Source organism: Lepus europaeus, chromosome 20 (assembly GCF_033115175.1).
Source record: "Lepus europaeus isolate LE1 chromosome 20, mLepTim1.pri, whole genome shotgun sequence".
NCBI classification, from domain to species: Eukaryota; Metazoa; Chordata; class Mammalia; order Lagomorpha; family Leporidae; genus Lepus; species Lepus europaeus.
Genome location: NC_084846.1, coordinates 57,982,215 through 58,002,959, shown reverse-complemented (window position 1 = coordinate 58,002,959; position 20,745 = coordinate 57,982,215). Strand labels below are relative to the sequence as shown.

General features: G+C 39.1%; 1 protein-coding gene across 1 annotated transcript in view; it reads left to right on the top strand.

The window, feature by feature from the left end:
• ZNF804B (zinc finger protein 804B) overlaps window positions 1-20,745 on the top strand; it is a 504,210-nt gene that overhangs the window by 209,607 nt on the left and 273,858 nt on the right. The window lies entirely within an intron of this gene.

The window sequence follows — 20,745 nt, the reverse complement described above, 5'->3', positions numbered from 1 at the left end:
ATAGGTCAGTACAGGTATATTTACTTGCAAACCTTGTGTGTGTGTGTGTGTGTTTTAACCAGGTTGATGTGTTTTGATCAAAGACTGAAATCCGCCAATAAAACCCAGAAACCTATTTAATTGTGCTTTTTACTCTCCCAGTAGATAGTGTTCTCTTGTAGAGCACTTTTAAGTGGAACCTTTTTAAAAACAAAATATTATTGACTCAGAGCTACAGAATGCAGATACGTTATTAGCAGGAGACTTCAAAGTGAATAATTGGCACAGACTTCCACACTGTGGAGACCTACTCTCTTGATGTTGGGAGAAAAAGGGTATTTTGTTGACCATGCGTGAGACCATGATAAAGTTCAGTGTTATGTCTAGGGTCCACCTTCAATGATAATTGACTTAATGGTCAGTGGTTTCTTTTCTATCTAGCATTTTTCTATTTGAGGAGAGAATATGGGAACCTAGTGCATATGGCATATTATGCAACACTTAATCTCTGTCAATAATCAGCTCTCATAAAATGTCATCATGACCTTGACACAACTTTTCATTTCCTGGGTGCTCATGTGTTCCCATAAGAAAAGAGTGGACAGTTTATGAATTCCTTGAACTTTGTTAGAAAGAAAGCCTTGACCTTATTTTAAGTCATAGCATAGTACAAAGCTGAAGACTGAATCTCTAATTCCTGATGATCATCTGAAATCAAATGATAACTGTCTTGCATTCCCCTTTTGTGTAGGGCTCCACAGAGTGGAGAAGGCACACTGGCCTCCTCTGTCCTTCACCTTCTCTCCATATGCCAACTGCAGAGAGTGAAGAAAGGGATCAGGGCTGTTTTGTTTTTGTTTTTTAAGATTTATTTATTTACTTGGAAGTCAGAGTTAAACAGAGAGAGGAGGAGAGGCAGAGAGCTGGTTCACTACCCAATTGGCCACGATGGCTGGAGCTGTGCTGATCTGAAGCCAGGAGCTTCTTCCAGGTTTCCCACGTGGGTGCAGGGGCCTAAGGACTTGGACCCCTCTACTGCTTTCCCAGGCCACAGCAGAGAGATGAATCAGAAGTGGAGCAGCTAGGACTTGAACTGGCACCCATATGGGATGCCAGCACTTCGAGTGATGGCTTTACCTTCTATGCCACAGTGCCAGCCCCTGTTTCTATTATTTTAAAATTTTCATTTGTTTATATATTTATTTGAAAGGCAGGGAAACAGAAAGACAGAGATCCCAATTGCTAGTTCATTCCCGAAGATCCATAAAGCTGGAAGCTAGAAACTCAGTCCAGCTCTCGCCTATGGATGGCAGGAATCCAACTTCATGAGCCGTCATCTGCTGCCTCCCAGGGTGCACATTAGCAGCAAGCTGGAACAGGAAACTAAGTCAGGACTCCCATCCAGCAACTATGGTGGAGGACGTGGATGTTCAACTCAGTGATTAGCCACAGTGCAAAACACCCGCTCCATGGGGTTGTTTGTTAGTTGAATGCTCTTGGTCTGTGAAACATGTAGAAAATAGCAAATACAAATATTAATATACACACATGTATTTAAAATATGGATATGGAAAAATACATCAGCTGTAAATCAAACATAACATTCTTTGGAAGTATTTAAAATGTTCGAGGTGGTTCTGTCTCACATACTGTCTTGCCATGTGGCCTTGTCAGAGGCTCCCTGTGGGGCTTCCAGCTGCAATTGCAAGCCCTAGGCTGGATCTCTTCATTGCTTGTTCACCCAGCACCTGCCTGCCACTTTCCAGGCTCTGGCTGTGAAATCCTCTTGTACTTTTCATGTTGGAGCTTAAAATATTTTGAAGTAGTGTTTGCTTCTCTTATAAAATTCACATTTGCATAGCCAAAGCACGATGTATTAGGTGACTTGGGACGTGCAAACAGAGCAGCACCAACTGATTGGCCTGAACAACAGGCATTTATTCTTTTCCTGGTTCTTAAGACTGACGCTCCAGGATCAAGATGTTGAGAGCTTTAGTTTCTCTGCTGCCCCTCTTTTTACTTACAGATAGCAGCATCCCTGCTGTGTCATGACATGATCCCCTAGGTCTGTGTTGTCTGTGTCCCAGTCTCTTCTGTTTATAAGGACACTGGTATCTCGGATTAGAACTCTCCCATAAGCCATGCCGTTGATTATTTCTTTGGGCCCCATCTTCAAATACAGGCAGACTCTGGGGCTCTTGGGGTTAGGACTTCAACTTAAGAATTTGTAGAAATACAGTTCAGCCCCTAACATGCACTGTAGGAGGACATTTGTACCCAAACATAACTCCTTTGCCAGAGGGATTCACCACTGTCACTCCTACTTCACATATGCTGAAGGCAAAAACCCGACTTCAGATCAGAGTGCTCCAAACTCTGGGAGAAACATCTCAAGTCCTGTGAAGTCTCTCCTGACTGTTCTTCAGGTGGAAGAAGCAACAGTCTGTTTTCCCTTGGGAGATGGGATAAGACAGCGTTCTTGCTAAAAATCCTCTTTATTCTACCTACCCACTCTCATATTCTCAATCTTGGCTCTCAACCCAAGAGATGGCATCCCTTTAGTGATCCAAATGTGGTCTGGTCCAATATCATCCCTGTTGCTGGAAGCTTGCTAGAGATCATGTCCTATGTGGAGCCTACTGAATCAGATCCTTACGTGATGTGTGTATGCCCGTTAGAATTATGCTGTTATAGACATGAGCGCCTCAAACTGAAGTGGACATCACCATCATCTGGAGAGCTCATGAAAACACAATCCTAGGCTCTACTGCCAGTCTGCAATTCCATAGATCTGGGATGGTGCCTGGGATTTTGTATTTGTAGCCAAGTCCTCAGACAGTGCTGATGCTGCTTGTCCAGAAATCGCACCCCAAGAACCATTGTGTTAGATGCTGCGCTGTGCTTAGATTCTACCATTCTGCAGCCTTTAGCTGTATGGTGGTAGGAAGCTCTTGAAATATGCTGTGCAGTGAGGTGTGCTGCCAATCCATACATACACCAGATTTTAAAGACAATATGAACCAAATCATGCAAGTATCACATTTATATATGACCTGTATTGAGTTTGATAAAATATATTAAAATTACTTTTCAGAATTTTACTTTTGCTATTCTTTTTTTTTTTATCCCACTTTTCTTCTTTAATGTTCTTAAACCTTCCCACTATTAACATGCAACAATTTTTACCCATATTGTTTGCTTTCTGACTTTCCAATCGGGAATACAAGACTTTGTTGATGTCACCTACATCAGTGTTTGGGGTCTGGTATTGAATGAGTGGCTCTCCCTTACATTCCTTTTTTTTTTTTTTTTTTTTACTTTTGCTATTCTTAATGTGACTACTAGAACATTTAAAACTACATGTATGGTTTGTGTTATACTCCTATTGAACATCATTTGATCTTGATCTCTCTTTGGCTCAGGGATTCCTGAAAAGTTTCTGAAACTGATTCTTAGTCATCTAGTTTGTCCATATATTGTTTATTCTTGCATCTTACATTGTTATACCCTATCCAACAAACATGACACTTCAGTGAAAATTATAATTTTAAATTCTGGATTACACACACAATAGCTTTTTGATTCTCATAAAAATCCTGTAGAGAAGATCTTACTACCTGAATTTTCCAAATGAGAACTCGAAAGGCAGGTCACTTACCAAGATCTTCTAACTCTCAAGTGAGGTGAAGCATAAATTGGTTTGGCTTCCATCCCTCCATCCCTTGTTCTTCTACTTCACTGGGAAGCCTCCATTCTATCACACAGATAGGTTCATGTGTTTTTTATGAATTATTTGGAAACTCTGTGCTCAAATTTGTATAAGTCCCTAAGAGTTTCATCTAAAAATAAATAAATTAGATGAGGCTTATTTATGAACAAGGCAATCATTTTTCTAAAAGGAGGGGTCTGCCACTTTGTATTTCAGATGTTATTTCTTTTAAAGGGCAGTGTAGGCACGATTGTTTTTGGCTTTTGGTCTTTTGTTTCTGATGGAGCAGCTCAGTCTATTTTCAGATCTGAGGCAGTACTAACTAGATTGTATAATTATTTTTATGATTATTAGTTATCAGAAACACATTCATTCTCTGTAAGTGAACTTTCACTTTTACTCTTCCCCCTGTATTTGTATCAGAGATGGAAGTAAATGTTTTTCTGTGACTTTATGAGTGGTGCAGACACAAGTAGTGTGCAAAACAACAGGTAGCATTAATGCAAAAATTGCATTGGCCTACTATATTCCAAGTCAGCCCTCTGGAGCTCATTGACTCAAGCAAAAGGTAACTTCTCTGTGATACTTTGCATGAGTCATAAGCAGTAGGCAGTATTTTCCTTTAATAGGCTCCTAATTTTTCTCTTTCCAGATTGATGTGTTTGATTTTTTTAATTTTATTTGTACTGATGCTCAAGCAGTAAAAAGGAGGTAAATAAAATGATTATTAGATAATAATGGAGTAAGCTTATTCAATTCTCCCTTTCAGCAATATGACTGGCCAATCCGGGACTACCATTGCCGTTTGGGTTCCAGGTAGAATGCTGGAAGGTTCGGCAGGTTCTGTTAATTTCTGCTGGTCCCACAGTTACTGGTCCCAGCCCTGTGGATGGCTGCAGTGCCCCAGACAGGCTGTTATCTGTGGAACTTATTCCTGGGAAGCTGTGCTGTGGCTGTGGAGCTGCTGCCCAATGTCCTGAGTGCACAATTCGGTTTCCAGAGTCACCAGAGGGAGAACCTGGTGTGTCCAGCTGGCAAAGGCTTATTGGTGGGGCTCTCTTTGAAATTAGGATCTGTTCAGTCTTCTGTGGTTGACCTCACAGCAGATGTGAGAAGCAGCTGCCAAAATAACTTCACACTCGGAAAAGTGCCCGCACACTGCCAAGCTCAGTGCTGTTGAAGAGACGTACTGAAAGGCTGAGTTACGTTGAGAGAATGCCAGAGTAGAGAACGAGTTGAATCCCCAGCTTTCTAGAAAGGTGAAGAAGTAAGGAGCACCAGCTTGATGTTGATGGAGGAATCAACTTTCCTGGGTTGAAAGAGAGGGAGGTGGTGGTGGTGGTGGTAGTGATGGGTAGTGGTGGTGGTGGTGGTGGTAGTGGTGGTGGTGGTGGTGGTGGTGGTGGTGGTGGAGGTGGAGGAGGAGGAGGAGGAGGAGGAGGAGGAGGAGGAGGAGGAGGAGGAGGATGTGGTGGTGGTGGAGGAGGAGGAGGAGGAGATGCTAAAAAGAGTGGAGCTCTGGAAGAGATCATCAGAATTACTGTAACACAAGGTGCTTTTCCAATCTTCCAGAAATCCAGGAGCCAAGTCCTGGCAGTGCCTTCCCCAGTAGTGAGCCTTGCTCTTGAAGTGGTGCTGTCCTTTTCACTCCACTCAAGGCTCTGCGCTTGTACTCTGCATTCATGCACCTTGACACACAGGGTCATTGCAGCCAGTGGAGCACCTCCCTGGACGGGAGTCCTCCATCTCCACATGCTGTACGAAGAATTCAGCTCCTTCGTAGCTGATTCCTCCAACTCTAAAGAAATGGGTGACTTATCATATTCTCTTTAGCATGGAAAATGCTGTACCTAAGAGCTCACTTAGAATTCAGATTGAAATTTCATCAGCTATGCTTATCAAGACACCATTTTATGTGTACTATGTGTATTCTTTCTGTATATTATTATATTTCATAACTTAGAAGTGCATCAAATTCATCAATAACACTTTTAGTACCTAAGTTATTTTTAACATCCTTCAAATTACATCACTTAAAAAGCTTTACTGTGTTTGCTCATTGTTACATATCCATTTTTCTGATTAGAAGGTTACATTCAGGACAGTGGCATGCCTTGAACTTAAGCTGACGTTTAAATGATTGTGGATTAATCATGGAAGCTCCACTTTGACTCACAGTTCACACTTGACTATGAAGATGTGTATCCAGAGTTAAAGATTTAAGATAAAAATTTCTTTTTGTTCTTTAGGATCTTTGAATGTCTCTATTTCAGAAGTCCAATGGTTTGTAAGTATTCAGATTACTGGACCAATGCATTTCCAAAAATTATTGGAAATTGGATTTTTATATCAGCATATAAGACCATTAAATAGTTGTATTTGTTTAGCAATAAAAGAAAACCACCATATCTCTCATTTATGAAGGACATTTAAAGAACTGAAGTATAGGACAGATATAATTGTAAAATGAATATTAAGTTTTGAAAATACAAATTAATATTTATGTAAAATTCAGGGCACTATCTGTATCCATGGACTCCACTAGTTAGTGTCTGAGGACAAGTAGGAGACAGCTGCTTGCTTCAGATAAAAGGCCCCAGTATAAAGGGTGTGCAGCATGGTGGTAGGGAAGTCTTTTGACTTCCCCTGGTGAGCAAGGCCTCCATTCACAACATACACCACAAGCTCTTTCATACTAGGTTCATGTATATGGTAACTGCCTGTAGGTTTTTGGCTTAGCAAGAGCCCATACTGGAAAAGGGAGTAAGAACAAAAATTAAAACTTCAAAAATCTTAATTCCTCTTTAAATGGAAATATATGAATGAGCCTCAAATATAGGGCAAGTGACAGAGATTCTAGATTTCAACCATTACAGGAACCACGAACGCTTTGGAGGAAAGAAAAAAGTCTTTATCTACCTTGGGTGATCTATCAGTTTTTGTTCATTGACGAACTTGTGTCATACTTGCCAAGAGTAATGGAATGGAAGCAAAAGTAAATTCGAATGTAGACAGTGCCATTATGGGAGGATATAGTTTCTTCTAAGAAACCAGAATGTCCAAGTAATTATTTCAAAATGGTGCATCTTGTCCCCCACATATTCCCACATAAGTAGAAATAGGATTTTCAGTCATTCATTTGTATGGACGAACCCTCCATTTGTAAAATGCTAGCACAGGATATGCAAACTCTGGCAAACATAAAGGCTTTGATGGTTATAAAAGACATTAAAATAATATTCAAAGGCATAGAGCCAAGACAGACTGCCTGGCTGTCTAAATTCCTTCTGCTTTTTTTTTTTCCGAGTTCTTTTCTAGTAATACTTATTTTCTAACAATTTCATTTACCATTTTTCATAGCTTGTTCATTTATTGTGTACTGCCAGTGTCTTCAGAGCAAAGGAGCTAGCGACTGTTGATAAGTGAATCATCTTAGTTTTAGTCATTGTTTATTTTGTCCCCACATCACCAAAAATGACCAGTTTTCTGTGTTGCGCTGTTGTTGTTTTTCCCCAGAGATGGAGCTCTCTTGGAAGGCACTCTTCAGCTTTTTGCTTTCACTTTGTTGTATTTGTTGTTCTAGTTGTTTTGTTTTCTAGAGAACAAAGTGTGCTCCATACTTACTGTCAAAACAAATGCTGAAAATTTTGCTCTACCTAACACACAAATGAACTTTGGGTCCAGCACAGTTAAACAGCAAGAATCCTGGGATACTGAGGGATTCCAGGACATTTCATGACCTCCTCAGCTGTCATAGACCTTTTCTTTTTGTTGATGTCATCCATGCTTTCCTTTGTGTGACCCCCACCCCTGCCTGGTTTTCTTTTCCTTGATGTCACTTCTCTGGCATTCATGTTGACTCACCTGAGACATACGATTGCATTTACCCTATTTGGTCTATTTCTAGATATTTAAGTATCTATCTTCTACTGCAAACCTAGCCCCAGACTAGCAATCACATTTCCAAGTAATAGAGTTTTAGAAATAACAATGATAATTCCATAAGACAACTTGAATCATCCCTTTCCTTGGAGTCTGCTATTCAAAACCATCTATCATATAAATCTGTTGTATATTCTGCTTTATCCCTGATTTTTCCATAAAGTTGGTTGCTTGCTTGTCCCTCAACTGTTGCAGTTACAGTTGTGTGACATTTTCTGTCTTATCCAGCTCCCTTTATCAAACCAGCAAGTTTGCCCTGATCAGAGTAGCCACGTGGCTTCCCTCCTTCAAAGGGTACTTGCTAGAGATTGACTTACATAGAATTTATACTATTAAGTTAATCTGAGGAGAACTTTGATGTCTAAAATTTATATTCCATACAGGACAGCAAGCCTTCAGAATAAATCAACTGTGTCCCTTTGTGTGGCTTAAAAGCCTAACACGTTTCTGGATGTTCATTGATAGGCATGTGATAAACATTAATAGGCTGGCTTTGTAGAAAATAATTAGTCCTTTTCATTCTTAACTTCTATTATTAGAATACATTTTTATTAGTATATCAAACAAAATTTGTTTGTAGCCTAAAGAGATGGGACACATTAAAAAACTTCTTATCATAAATAAAAAAGGAAAGGCAGAAGCACTATCTGTATGAGAAGAGTATGTATTCATACAAAAATTGAGGTGTGAAGTGAAAATATCATAAGGATGGATCACAGCTTTATATTTTCTCTTCTGAATTCAGAGATTCAGTATTCAGTCATTGTCTGAAATTTTGTCAACAAGAGAGAGATTAGCTACTTTCTTTTGCATATAATGATGCTTCCTATGGGAGTATATAGTTTATATACCATTGTCAATAGCAAAGAGCATTATGCATCCACTGATGTGTGCATAGCATCAGTACTTAATTATAACAATGGTTATAACAAAGCTTCATAGCATAACAAAAGGAGCATAGATCAGACAAAAGGGTAGATAGTGCATAGCTAATCTTTTGAGAGGAATTATGTCTAATACAAGGAATCATTTTATTACCACTTCCAGTATTCTTGAAAAATAATAACAAAAGGATGTGGAGATTTCAGAAGTTGATTCATTAAATCTCATTGAAAACGTGATTTTTTTAAGTGACAGAAAACAGGCAAGACATAAGATGAAGGTCACCTCTATAAAAAGGAAGAAACATGATATAAAATTAAAACTCAAGGAAACTTGGGGAAGATAGAAGAAACCTTTCAAATCTAGTTTGTGAAAAAAAGGATTTATATTGCTTGCTTTCTATGTACCCATTACCATGCTTCCCATTAAATTAGTGGATTCTAACATTAAGTTACTTTGAAAAGCCTATGGAACTATTTCTTTTTATTTTTTAAAGATTTATTTATTTATTTGAGAAGCAGAGTTGCATACAGATAGAGGGAGAGACAGAAAGAAATCTTCCATCTGCTGGTTCACTCCCCAAATGTCTACGATGGCTGGAACTGGGCCTATCAGAAGCCAGGAACCAGGAGCCAGGAGCTTCCTCTGGGTCTCCCATGTGGGTTCATGGGCCGAAGCACATGGATCACTCACCTATGCTTTGCTAGGCCATTAGCAGAGAGCTGGATTGAAAGTGCAGCAGCCAGGACTCTTAACTGCCCCCCATATGGATGCCTGTGGTATAGGCAGAGGTTTAAACTACTTCACCACAGTGCTGGCCCCAGCTTGTGGGGTTCTTATGCAGTATTGACATCCAGGTTCCACCCTCAGATATTCTGAGTTAATTATGCTTTCAACTAGTTTTGATATTGTTATATCTCCACTGTTGATGACCATTGCAATAGCTAATCAATGAAATTTTATTTGTTTCATATCAAGCGTAAATGAACCCCAGCCATCATTCCTTTGAGTACAGTAGCTAATTCGAGGTTCAGGATCCAAGGGCCCTTCAGAGAATGACACAGAACTAAAAAAATTCTTCCAAACTTGAATTCGTCTCAAGGAATAATCTAAGCTCGCTGTACTATACTCAGGCTTAGAGTGGCCATGTCAGAAGAATAAGTAAAGCAATCCTACTTCTCCCATGAATTTTTTTAAAACATTTATTTTCCCAGCTTTTTAATTTTTTCCATTGTTTCTGTTTTTTAGTGGTCCTTTTATTTCTTTTTTCTTTTTAAATTTTATTTAAGTTATATAAGTTTCATGTATTTCAAATATACAGTTTTAGGAACATAGTGATATTTCCTTCCCTTCCACCAACACTCCAACCTTTCTTCCTCCTCCCTCTCCCATTCCCACTCTGATAGGTCTACTTTCAGTTTACTTAATGATCATAAGGAAAACCCTACACTTAATTATTTGAAAATCAGAGTTAGAGAGAGAGAGGGAGGGAGAGACAGATATCTTCCATCGACTGGTTCACTCCCCGGCTGGCCACAATGGCTGGGTCTGAGCCAGGCCAAAGCCAGAATCCAGGAGTTTCTTCCAGGTCTCCCACATGGGTTGCAGGGGCCTAATTACTTGGGCCATCCTCTGCTGCTTTTCTTAGGCTCATTAGCAGGGAGCTGGATGAGAAGTAGAGCAGCTGCAATGGGTATTGGTGCCCATGTTGGATGCTAGTGTTGCAGGCAGTGGTTTTATCCTCTAAGCAGCCCTGTCCTATGATATTTAAAAATATGCCCACAGGCATATTCAGATGCCTGAGTGTGACTACTTTGTTTAGTGATGACCTTGCATTTTGCTCTTTTGTGGGGAGAAGACAAAGTATCACTGTCATAAACCATTGTAAAAACCAAGTAGACTTGGCTTCATGGATATTTTCAGATTGGACTCCAATCAAGGCCAGCACCAGAAAATCTAAAAGTAACCATCTCAGAGCTGGTGCTGTGGTATAGCAGGTAAAGCCACAACCTGCATTGCTGGCATCCCATATGGGCATCAGTTTAGTCCCAGCTGCTCCACTTCCGATCCAGCTCTCTGTCATGGCCTGGGAAAGCAGTGGAAGATGGCCCAAGTCCTTGGGCCCCTGCACCCATGTGGAGAGCCAGAAGAAGCTCCTGGCTGCTCGGCTCCAGCTGTTGTGGCTATCTGAGGAATGAACCAGCAGATGGAAGACCTTTCTCTCTCTCTCTGCCTCTCTTTAAATCTGCCATCAAATAAACAAATATGTCTTTAAAAAATAATAATAATAAAAGTAACCATCTCATGTTAACACCTTTTCGGGTGTTTGACACCTCAAGATCTCGATTTCCATCGGTCAGAAAGTTGTCCTCATAAATGTATGCCTACGATTTGAATGGAGGCCCCCGGGATGTGGACGCGGGTACTGTACACAGTGATTGCAGGACTTCAGAAACCTCTTGGACGTCCCAGAGCTACACAGAGGTCTTGTGGAGACCTCCGTGAGTCCCCGTCTGCCAGGGATTGCCAGCTTGGCCTTGCCCTGGTAGCCTCCAGGGTAAGCTTCTCTGTCAGGCTCTGAGGGTCCAGGGACTGTGCCTACCACCCTAAAACCAAGGGTGGGTCAAGGAGGGCAAATACCAGAGCCATTTGCTCCAGCATGCCACACTACCAAGGCTCATGGGTGATATGGCCAGTATTCATGTGGCCTGAAACACAGAGCAGAACACAGAGAATGCTTTCAAATGATGTTCTTATAATGAGGAAGAGGAGAATATTTGTGTTCTGTCTCTGTCTTTAGTTCTCTACTTTGCCACATTTTCCTACAATCTTCCTATATCATAAAGCCTTGACTGTTCTGATAATTCCTCAGTATCAGCTTCTCCTTCATTTTGACTCCAGGCTCAGGGTTATGCCCGAAGATGGATGGTATGGGGAAAAGTCCAACATGAACATAGCCACTGATAATGTTGAATGGTACAAAAGAGTCTGATAATCCTCAATATCTTTTCTACAAGTTTGGTTTTGAACACATAATATTGCTTAAAAATCCTCTTGTGAAAATCAGAATTAATTTTTTCCCATTTTGATTGCCTGGAATATTCATAATTCTCCCCATCAAGTCTTCCCTCCTCTCACTCCTTACATAGGACTAAGGAGAGAGCAGCCTACACATCTGTATTATTGTCCTTGGATCTCTTAACAAGTTACCACACATGCAATGCCCTGACATGACCCTCATTGCTTCATATCTGTGTCATAGTGAACATACCTGTCCTCACAAACACTTATCATTGCTTTATGAGTGAAAACATTTGAAATAGTTTCTTCTAGATTGTATGTTTTTTAGAAAAATATGTATTACTTTATCATTATTTACAGTCATCCTGTGTGCATGAGAACACCAGACCTTCTTACTCTTGTCTAAATACAACTTAGCACCCATTAACCACCCTTTCCCTGTTCCTCCCTCCATGAATCTAAATGTCAAGTGGTACCCATATATATGTATAATTTTATGTGTCAGTAAAAACCTACCAAATTATTATAGTTCTATAGATCAGAAATTAGTGTGGTTTCAATTGGGTTATCTCCTTAGAACCTGACAAGATATCAACCCAGCTACACTCTTTATTTGGGGAGGTCAGATAGGGGTGAGAATGTATAAAATCTACATTTTTTTCTAATTTTTAAAATATTTACTTGAAAAGTGAAGAGAATCTTCTGTCTGCTGACTTACATCCCAAATAGCTACAATGGCTGGGGGAGGATCATGACAAAGTCAGGAGCCTGGAATTAACTAATTCTGAGTCTCCAGTGGGAGTGGCAGGGACCAGAGTACTTGAATAGTCCCCACCGCCACCCAGAGTGCACACTAGCAGGAAGCTGGAATGGAGAGTGGAGCCAAGACTCAAACACAGGCACTCCAATAGGAGTCTTGAGCGCTGGGCCAAACACGTGCCCCCAGGATTGGCTCTAATATAGAGGCTTTGGGGAAAACTCTGCTTCCAAACACACTGAACAGTATGTCAGTTTTCAGTGGCTTCTGTGATTAGATTAGGTCCACTTGGAAAATCCCTCTTTTCTTCAACTCAGAGGCAACTGATCAATAATTTTAATTATTCTGTAAAATCCCATTTTCCACATGAAGCAACATAATCAAGATGTGATATCTTATCACATTCAAATTTACATGGATTGAAGCACAGAATCTTGGTAGGTTACTTTCAGAATTTTGCCTGAATCAGTCTATTTTAAATCAGAAACTAAATGCTTGAGATGGTTATAATAACCATAATAGTGCTTTTCGGCATTTATGGGAACTTGTGAGGGATTATTCTAGTGATAAACTAAAATTTACACTTTTTATCTTTTATTGTAAAAATAAATTTTTAAAAATTTTGCTGTCAGTACTGCTTTGAAGGCTGTGTAATTCATTGAAAGAACAACATAAGTAAATAATCTACTTGTAAAAGACTGGATTACAGATATTTAGACTTTTATTACTCATTCTATCTGCTTTTTCTAATATGATATATAGTACTTAATCACTGTACTTTTACAATAAATAAAACATTTTTCTTCTCCTAAAAAAAAATTAAAGCATTAGGAAGGTATAAGAGAAACAGCAATCTTCATAGCATAAATTTGTTTACTCATTTATTCTAACGATTATTTGAATTGCCATCATGTTATGAGATTGTTGGATTTCAGAAAATTAGAACCAGAAGTCTTTGAGGATCAGCTCAGGGTTTTGCAAAGTGAGAGTAGGTTGACATTTGATGAGAAAAAAAAATAGTACTAGGAAATAAAGGAATAAATTCAGAACCCATGAAAGGAAATATGTGTATTACCTTATTTATTATCTACTTGGCCTGCATAATTTAATATTATCCGCTCGGCCTGCATGAGGAAACATCAGTGATCCAAAAGGAGCTGTTTCTACTTGCAGCAAATATATGGCAGAGTTGCTCTCCTTTTCCAGTTATTGCTACAAAATTTACCATGTAACTCCCAAAGAAGTGCTAACAAGAGCAATCAGAAATAAGCATTGGCTCATTTTGAACATGAGAATTCTGACATGTGCCAACTGCTCTATATAAGATATTAACGTAAATATAGGGGCTCATAGAGGGGGTTGAGAAAAGCATGGACATTGTCAGCACTAGGATCAGTTTTATTCATTTTGTATATATTCAACTTTAATCCTATTAAAAAATAGTAACATTCTCTGAGCAATAGGAAAATATATAGTTTGTAAGGAAACAAGTGTTCACTGATACATGTTTATTGTAGACATTCTTTATAAGTGTGTTTTCTAGTTTTGACCACATAATATATTAAATGCTGATTTCTTCCCTTAAGATCATGACAAGTATTTTCCTGTTATTATAATCTCTTCTTAAAATCAGTTTGGCCTAATTGAGTCTTCATCTTGCAGGAATTTCATCATAAATAATAAAGTCTCACACTTAATTTTCTCTGGGTTGAGTTAATGTTTTTATATCTGAGTGATTTAATTCTTTCATCATATGGTAACTCTTCTCCATTAATTTCTTTTATCTGACTGCCTCCTGCCTAATGCACTCAATTCTAGAAACATTTGAAATATGAAATGGCCCAAGATGTCTATGTAAAATTTATTGATATTATCAGTATAAGAAAGTAGCCTACATTTCTCTTGAAGCTCTTTCCCACTTACATAATGTACAAAGGTGATGTCCGTCCCCCTACTTTATATACTTTGACACAGTAAAACACGCAAATGAAATTGAAGCATTTGATGACAGTGACAATCAGCTGGGTTCTAGATACCTAACTCTGAAAAAGTGACCAATTCTTAGAGAAAATTTTGGCTTGTGATTTTACTGATGTCCTGAGAAAACAGGCAATTTAAATATGCTTCAGTGGTCTTCGACTTTGTGTTTCCCCATTCAAAGATGCTCACCATTAATCTTTATTTTATTGTTGTCACAGAACATTTTGAGGAAGCATTTCAGTGTGAATTGATCACGTGCAACAGGAGCAAACGGTGTAGTCTCCTTGCTCTCACGGTCTGGCCTGCCCTGTGGGAGCCTATCTCTGAAGCTGATAGGCCAACAGGAATCCAGAACCCCTACACATAAGCTTTACCCAGGCTCTTTTCAAGGGGCAACTTTTCGTACAACCACACTTTTCAGAAGTTCTCCCTGCTTTGGTCCCAAAATTCCCTTTGTCCTGGTGGCTGTTGAGTGTTGTCTTTCTGTCTAAAATGCGACTCTCTGCTTTCTGGGATTTTACAGTTTATTTTCTGTATCTCAGAGTATCATCATGTTCCTGCTCATAGTAATCAATTTCTCCTTTCCCTGTGGTGCTTCAGTATCTAAGCTTGGTTCTAATTAGTTTACAAAACTCTGATCGGGCAAACAAGAAGACGACCTTTTCTCCTTATTTGTGGTGAATTCAGTGCCTCTGCTCTTAGGTGTGGTCAAATGAAGTTGTCTTATATCTTGCCCCCTCTTCTGCACGCGCACACACACACACACACACACTGCTAAACTCTCCCAGTTGCAATTAGATGATACAAGTGGATTAGCCCCCATTCTGTGGCTCATATACAGGCATGCCTGATTTTTAGATGGATGAGGATAGTGTTTATGGAAGATAGAGTATATATTTAAATTTATCCAGTGTCCTTAAAACCCTGTTTTCCAGACAGTCCTTGTAATTTCTGCAAGACTCTGCCTTGTAACTCTCCCTTAACTCTAGTGACATTGAATCACCTTGTGTTAAACTTTCTGTGTGTTCAGGTCTGTCTCTGCCATTAGGCTGCTCACTTGTAAGAACAAGTCTATTGCATGTCTCAGTTCCTATAGTAGATTAGAACTTACTACATTTTGAATAAATTAAGAAATTCACATTTAATCATCTTCACAGTGCTTGAACATGGCTTCATAGCCCCAAAGTATTTTTATAAACATGTTTAATTTAAGAAGCAGAAAATGTTTGACACGTAAGTTTTCAAACGATAAGCATCATGGCAGATAGTACACTAACCTGAACAGACGCTGCTGAGGGAATTCCAGAATCCAGTTTAACTTCTTCCTCTGTTACACACCAGTGTTCAGATAATCTCAGAAGTGGCCTGGCTGCTAACCCCTTCATAGATGTTTCATCTGCATCTGGTGGACTTCTCTGTCTCCACCCCTCCCTGCTTGCCCGATAGATTTCCAGGAGTTGAAGAGAAATAGACACTTCCGCTCCCAGAGACTATCTTCCTTCACAGGCATGCAAGGATGGATTTGATTTCCAGCTTACTGGTTTGAGAAGCTAGTCACTGAAAACAAAACTATTTCTGTGATGCCTCGAATGCCCAGCTTTTCCTTTGGGTATTGTAAAACTTATTTATTTGAAGGGAGGAGAGATAGCGAGACAGACAGAGATCTACTGGCTGGGCTCTAGGTGTCAACTCGGCTACTGCCGAATTTCATGGTCTGCAAGTCCTCATCCTACTTCCTTTCTTCCCAGTAGAGCGAACAGCACAGGCTCTGTTGGGCTCTGGTCATACCTTTGAGAGTGTATCTTAGGTCAGCTTTTCCTATAAAACACACGGTGATTCTCTGTAACAACTCTACTTACTGTTTTTTCCATTCTGCAGGGTGACTTAGGAAATCACTCCCACTAAAAATTATTGTGCAGATTCCTGAAACATTGTTGGAAGATAAGACGACTTCTGATGGATGTTATCAAAATATTTACTACATTTTCCTGCAAACTCTTCTTCCTACTAATTAATTCTGTTAGTTAGTGTTCTGTTAATCAGTTAGTGTCACCAATCAGTGTTCATTTTAACCTCATCCTTTCTCAAACCAGTAATAGTGAATTCATAGTAATTTTTTCCTCCCCGACTGCTGTGACAGAAGCTGGTCTTTGAGAGCAAAAGTGTGTCTTCACTTTGTGTGTCCCATCCCTGACCTTTCTTTCCCTTCCTGGAGACTACTGCGTTTTGACTTTGTTTAGGTTTTGGTCCCAGATTTGAGCTGTTTCAGTGTTTCTGTAATTGTGTTTGTGCCTGCATTCTCATACCTCTCCTATCCATCCTCTGGATTGTAATGTTTTTAATGTGCAAATCAGACCATACTGTTTTTGCATACACTTTCTCATTAACTTCCCATTCCTGATAAAGACAGTCATCCTTGTCTGGCATATACAGCCCTCCAGAGTCAGCTATCTGCCTTCCTATCCAGGCTCATTAAAATCTACTGTCCAACACTTACTGCGTGTTCAAGTCATCCTAGAGATGTCCATGCTAAAACCCTTCATGGATGTGTCCTCCGCCTTGGATGGACTTCTCCTCCAGCTGCTTAGTCTCTGTGTGTCTGATAAAGCACCTGCCTCTCAGACTAATACAACACTACTTCTCATTTTATTGTTCTAATGTTTTCCTTTCTTAGTTACTGATATTACTTTGTATTTTAATTGTGAATGTACACTGCTATAACTATACTCTGGGTTAAATAGGCTCTTGTGGGCTAGCTAGAAACCTTACCATTATTTACAAAGTCGTTCCAATTAAAACAAAAGCTGCAGCTTCCAGATACAGATTAGAAAACAGACATTTAAAGCACAGCCTTTCTGCAATTGTGGTCCTACTGGTTATATAACCAAATGAGAACAAGAGTATACCTCAGTACAATACTTGCTTGATTTGTAAAACTTATATTGCTGGCAATAAGGACATGGGAGAATAAAGATAAATATTTATTATTTAAGACATATTATGCATATTATTTATACACAATAAAACTCCATTAACATTCAAAAAATCAGTAGATTTATTATTAATAGATGAAAACTTGTGGAACCCTGGTGGAAGGAAGGGGATGTTATATATATATATTTATATATATATACTTATATATATATAAATATAAACAATAGCATCTTAGTATACAGACACACATGTGTATATATATGTATGTATCTATTTTTTGCTTTTTCTGATGAGAGAGCCTGGAGACAATAGCACCTTAATAGTAATGAGTACACTTGTCACCCATATCTTAGGTTGTACTGATGTCTTTCAATAAAAGAAACTAGGGCTCTTTGGAGAAATGCCTGGCACTAGAGCTAAGGCAGGAAATATAGAAGGTGATGCTGGAGCATCTTGTGCCAAAAAAAAGGAGGTACTCAAAAACACCAAAATTTTAGTCCTTTGTCAAAGAGCCAGAAGAGCCCACTGAAACAGCTCCCAAGGCTTAAAGCCATGATGATTTGAGTGACAAAATCAATAAAGTACTATTGGATGATAATGCAAAGTATAAAATAAATCCAGGAGTCCATAATGATAGAAGGAAATGATTTAATGAAGGAGTAAATGAGAGATTAAACATATCTCCCATTCAGTAGAATCCCAGATAATTCACATAGATAACTCAGACCACCAGGAGGGGGATTATAACTCCTCACTGTAATTGTGAGCTGTGCATAGTGATTTCCTTTCAAAGAATAAACTGTATCACAGAGATCTCAAATACCCCCTCTTCCCGCACGCGCACCTCAATACTTAGGATCCCTCTTCTAGTTTTTCTAAGACTCTTTTGTAATCTGCCTTGAGTCGCAGTTCTTTCTGTACATGTCTAAATAATCGTTTTAGCTTGTCATCCGAGGAGGAACTGACTGGCCCTTTCTTATCTTTGTAGTCTGGAACACGGCCCTATGCCTTGTGTTGTAAAGTCATTGACTACTGCCTTGCTTCTACCTTGTTTTGTGTACTTGTGTCCTGCCTGCTTACACTTTGCTCTGTCGGCCATCTTTCTATAGAACCACATTCTCCTTAAGTCTTCCCACTTTGAGCATGTTACTTCTAGGTGCCCCCTCCCTTCCATGTAACCTTGAGTGGGTCTGTGCTCACTTCCTGCCACAAATCTCATCACTTTGAGGGGAGATATATTAAGCCAAGAAGGTTTGGAATAAAGTGGAATTGGTCTTACAGAATGAAAGCATGCTGGTATCAGTCTTTCAGTCCTGAGTATGAATAAATGGGAAGAAAGGCATTGGATGGAAATGTGTTTGAAATAATGTTCCATGGATTAGCTGTGGTCAGAGAGACTTGAAGCTGAGGGGGTTGGATATTACCCCCAAGGTTACTTGATTATGAGAAGTACCTTCCTGCTTGTTAAAACATCTATTTCTGTGCCCTATCTCAAACCTAGCAAACCATAATCCCTTGAGAAATGGGTCTGAAAATCTGATATTTCAAGCATCCAGGTGATCCTTACAATGTTAATCCTAAGAAACCCTGGATAAATTGATAGAAAAGTCGCAGAGACATAAAATGTTGAGAGAGCCTGGACTAGAGTGGGTGTGGGAGTGGAACAGTGTCCTGTCTCATCTTGCAATATGGGAATGGGATAATTGGAATAAAAGCTGGGGTGCAGAGCAGAGTCCTAATGCACAGAGCGCTTTGGCCTCCTTGATGAGCCTGCATTAACACTGCTGGCTGCAAATATTGCAGAGTAAAATAGGGCAAAAAGGCTTTTACAGTAAAATTACCCAGGTTTTGTTAAACATATTTGACCATTAAGTTTACAAAAAAGGAACCTGTGAGTTTTTTTTCTTCTGAAGTATCATTTCCTATTAGTCTAGCCATAACTGTGTTTACTAGGTCTTATAGCCTTAGTTTCTTCAGTCTACCACAGCAGCTTGAAAGTAATAATGGTGTAACATGATTGGAGAAATCACAAGGTTTCAGTCAGTTTTAAATTAGGGTATACTTCAGAGGCTGTCAGATTACTTTCAGAGAATCATGCTAATTATTCCATACTGAAAAATATTTAAACACTGCACAATTTAAAAGTCCCTATAAAATACATATTCTATGATATTAATACTTAAATATCATGTATCATTGGTAAATAAAATTAGTGTCCTTATTTTGGCTGAAAGATTATTTAGTAAAGATAGTAAAATGAGAGGACTAGTATAATTCAGTCATAATTTTTAATTTTTTCAATTGGATTTATAGATGGGAATACTGTAAGAAAAATTGTAGTCAAGACAAATTCATACATAAAGAAAACTTTTCATAGAGTATTTTGTAATTTCAACTGCTATATTCATTCTCCAATGAAGAATTCTTTATTTAATTGCTTATAAAATTAGTTATAATATAGCACTTTTATTGCCCTATATAGTTGATTATATTTCTAAATTTAAACAACTGTCAAATTAATGATAGCATATTGTGAAGAACAGATAAATGAATTAGTATATCAGGTTTTACTTTTCATAAAAGCATTGTTTAATTTTTGATATTCAATTCAAAAATGCCACAAAGGACAATATAGTTATATGTATTCTGACAATCACTTGCTGAATAAAATTTTTATTTCCAGGTGATTTCTTAAGGTGTATACAGTATTCTGCATGTCCCAGTTCCTTTTAAAATTGTTTGACATGTAGATTTCTTTGCTTCATGTCTCTGTGATCTGTATGAATAAGTGTGAGTTTCTTGTTTATCCAGTGTTCTTCTCATTTCCTTGAGTAAAAATGAGAAATGAGTCATTTGCTAAGAAAGAATCAGATTCTAGAGGACTTTTGGCTCTCCCATGAGGACAACCAAAAGGTTATCCGGTTCTGCAACAATTTCCACTAAATATTATTTGATTCTGTCCTAATTCAAGGTAGTGTCATAAACACGATGCAACAAAACAAGACAGATACAAGTTATGGGGGATGGTTAGAGTTACCTACAATCAAACTTGACTTCATTTCCCTTTAGAAATAGTTTTGCGGCCGGCACCACGGCTCGATAGGCTAATCCTCCACCTTGCAGCGCCGGCACACCGGGTTCTAGTCCCATTCAGGGCGCCGGATTTGTCCCGGTTGCCCCTCTTCCAGGCCAGCTCTCTGCTATGGCCTGGGATTGCAGTGGAGGATGGCCCAAGTGCTTGGGCCCTGCATCCCATGGGAGACCAGGAGAAGCACCTGGCTCCTGCTTTTGGATCAGCGCGGTGCGCCAGCTGCAGCGTGCCGGCCGCATAGGCCATTGGAGGGTGAACCAACGGCAAAGGAAGATCTTTCTCTCTGTCTCTCTCTCTCACTATCCACTCTGTCAAAAAAAAAAAAAAAAGAAAAGAAAAAGAAAAAGAAAAAGAAAGTTTTCCATACCATAACAAATACTGGTGTTTCAGTTGCAGAAAAATGCACTGTTAACATTTATTGGACCCCTGTGTAGGATGATCATTTGTAGT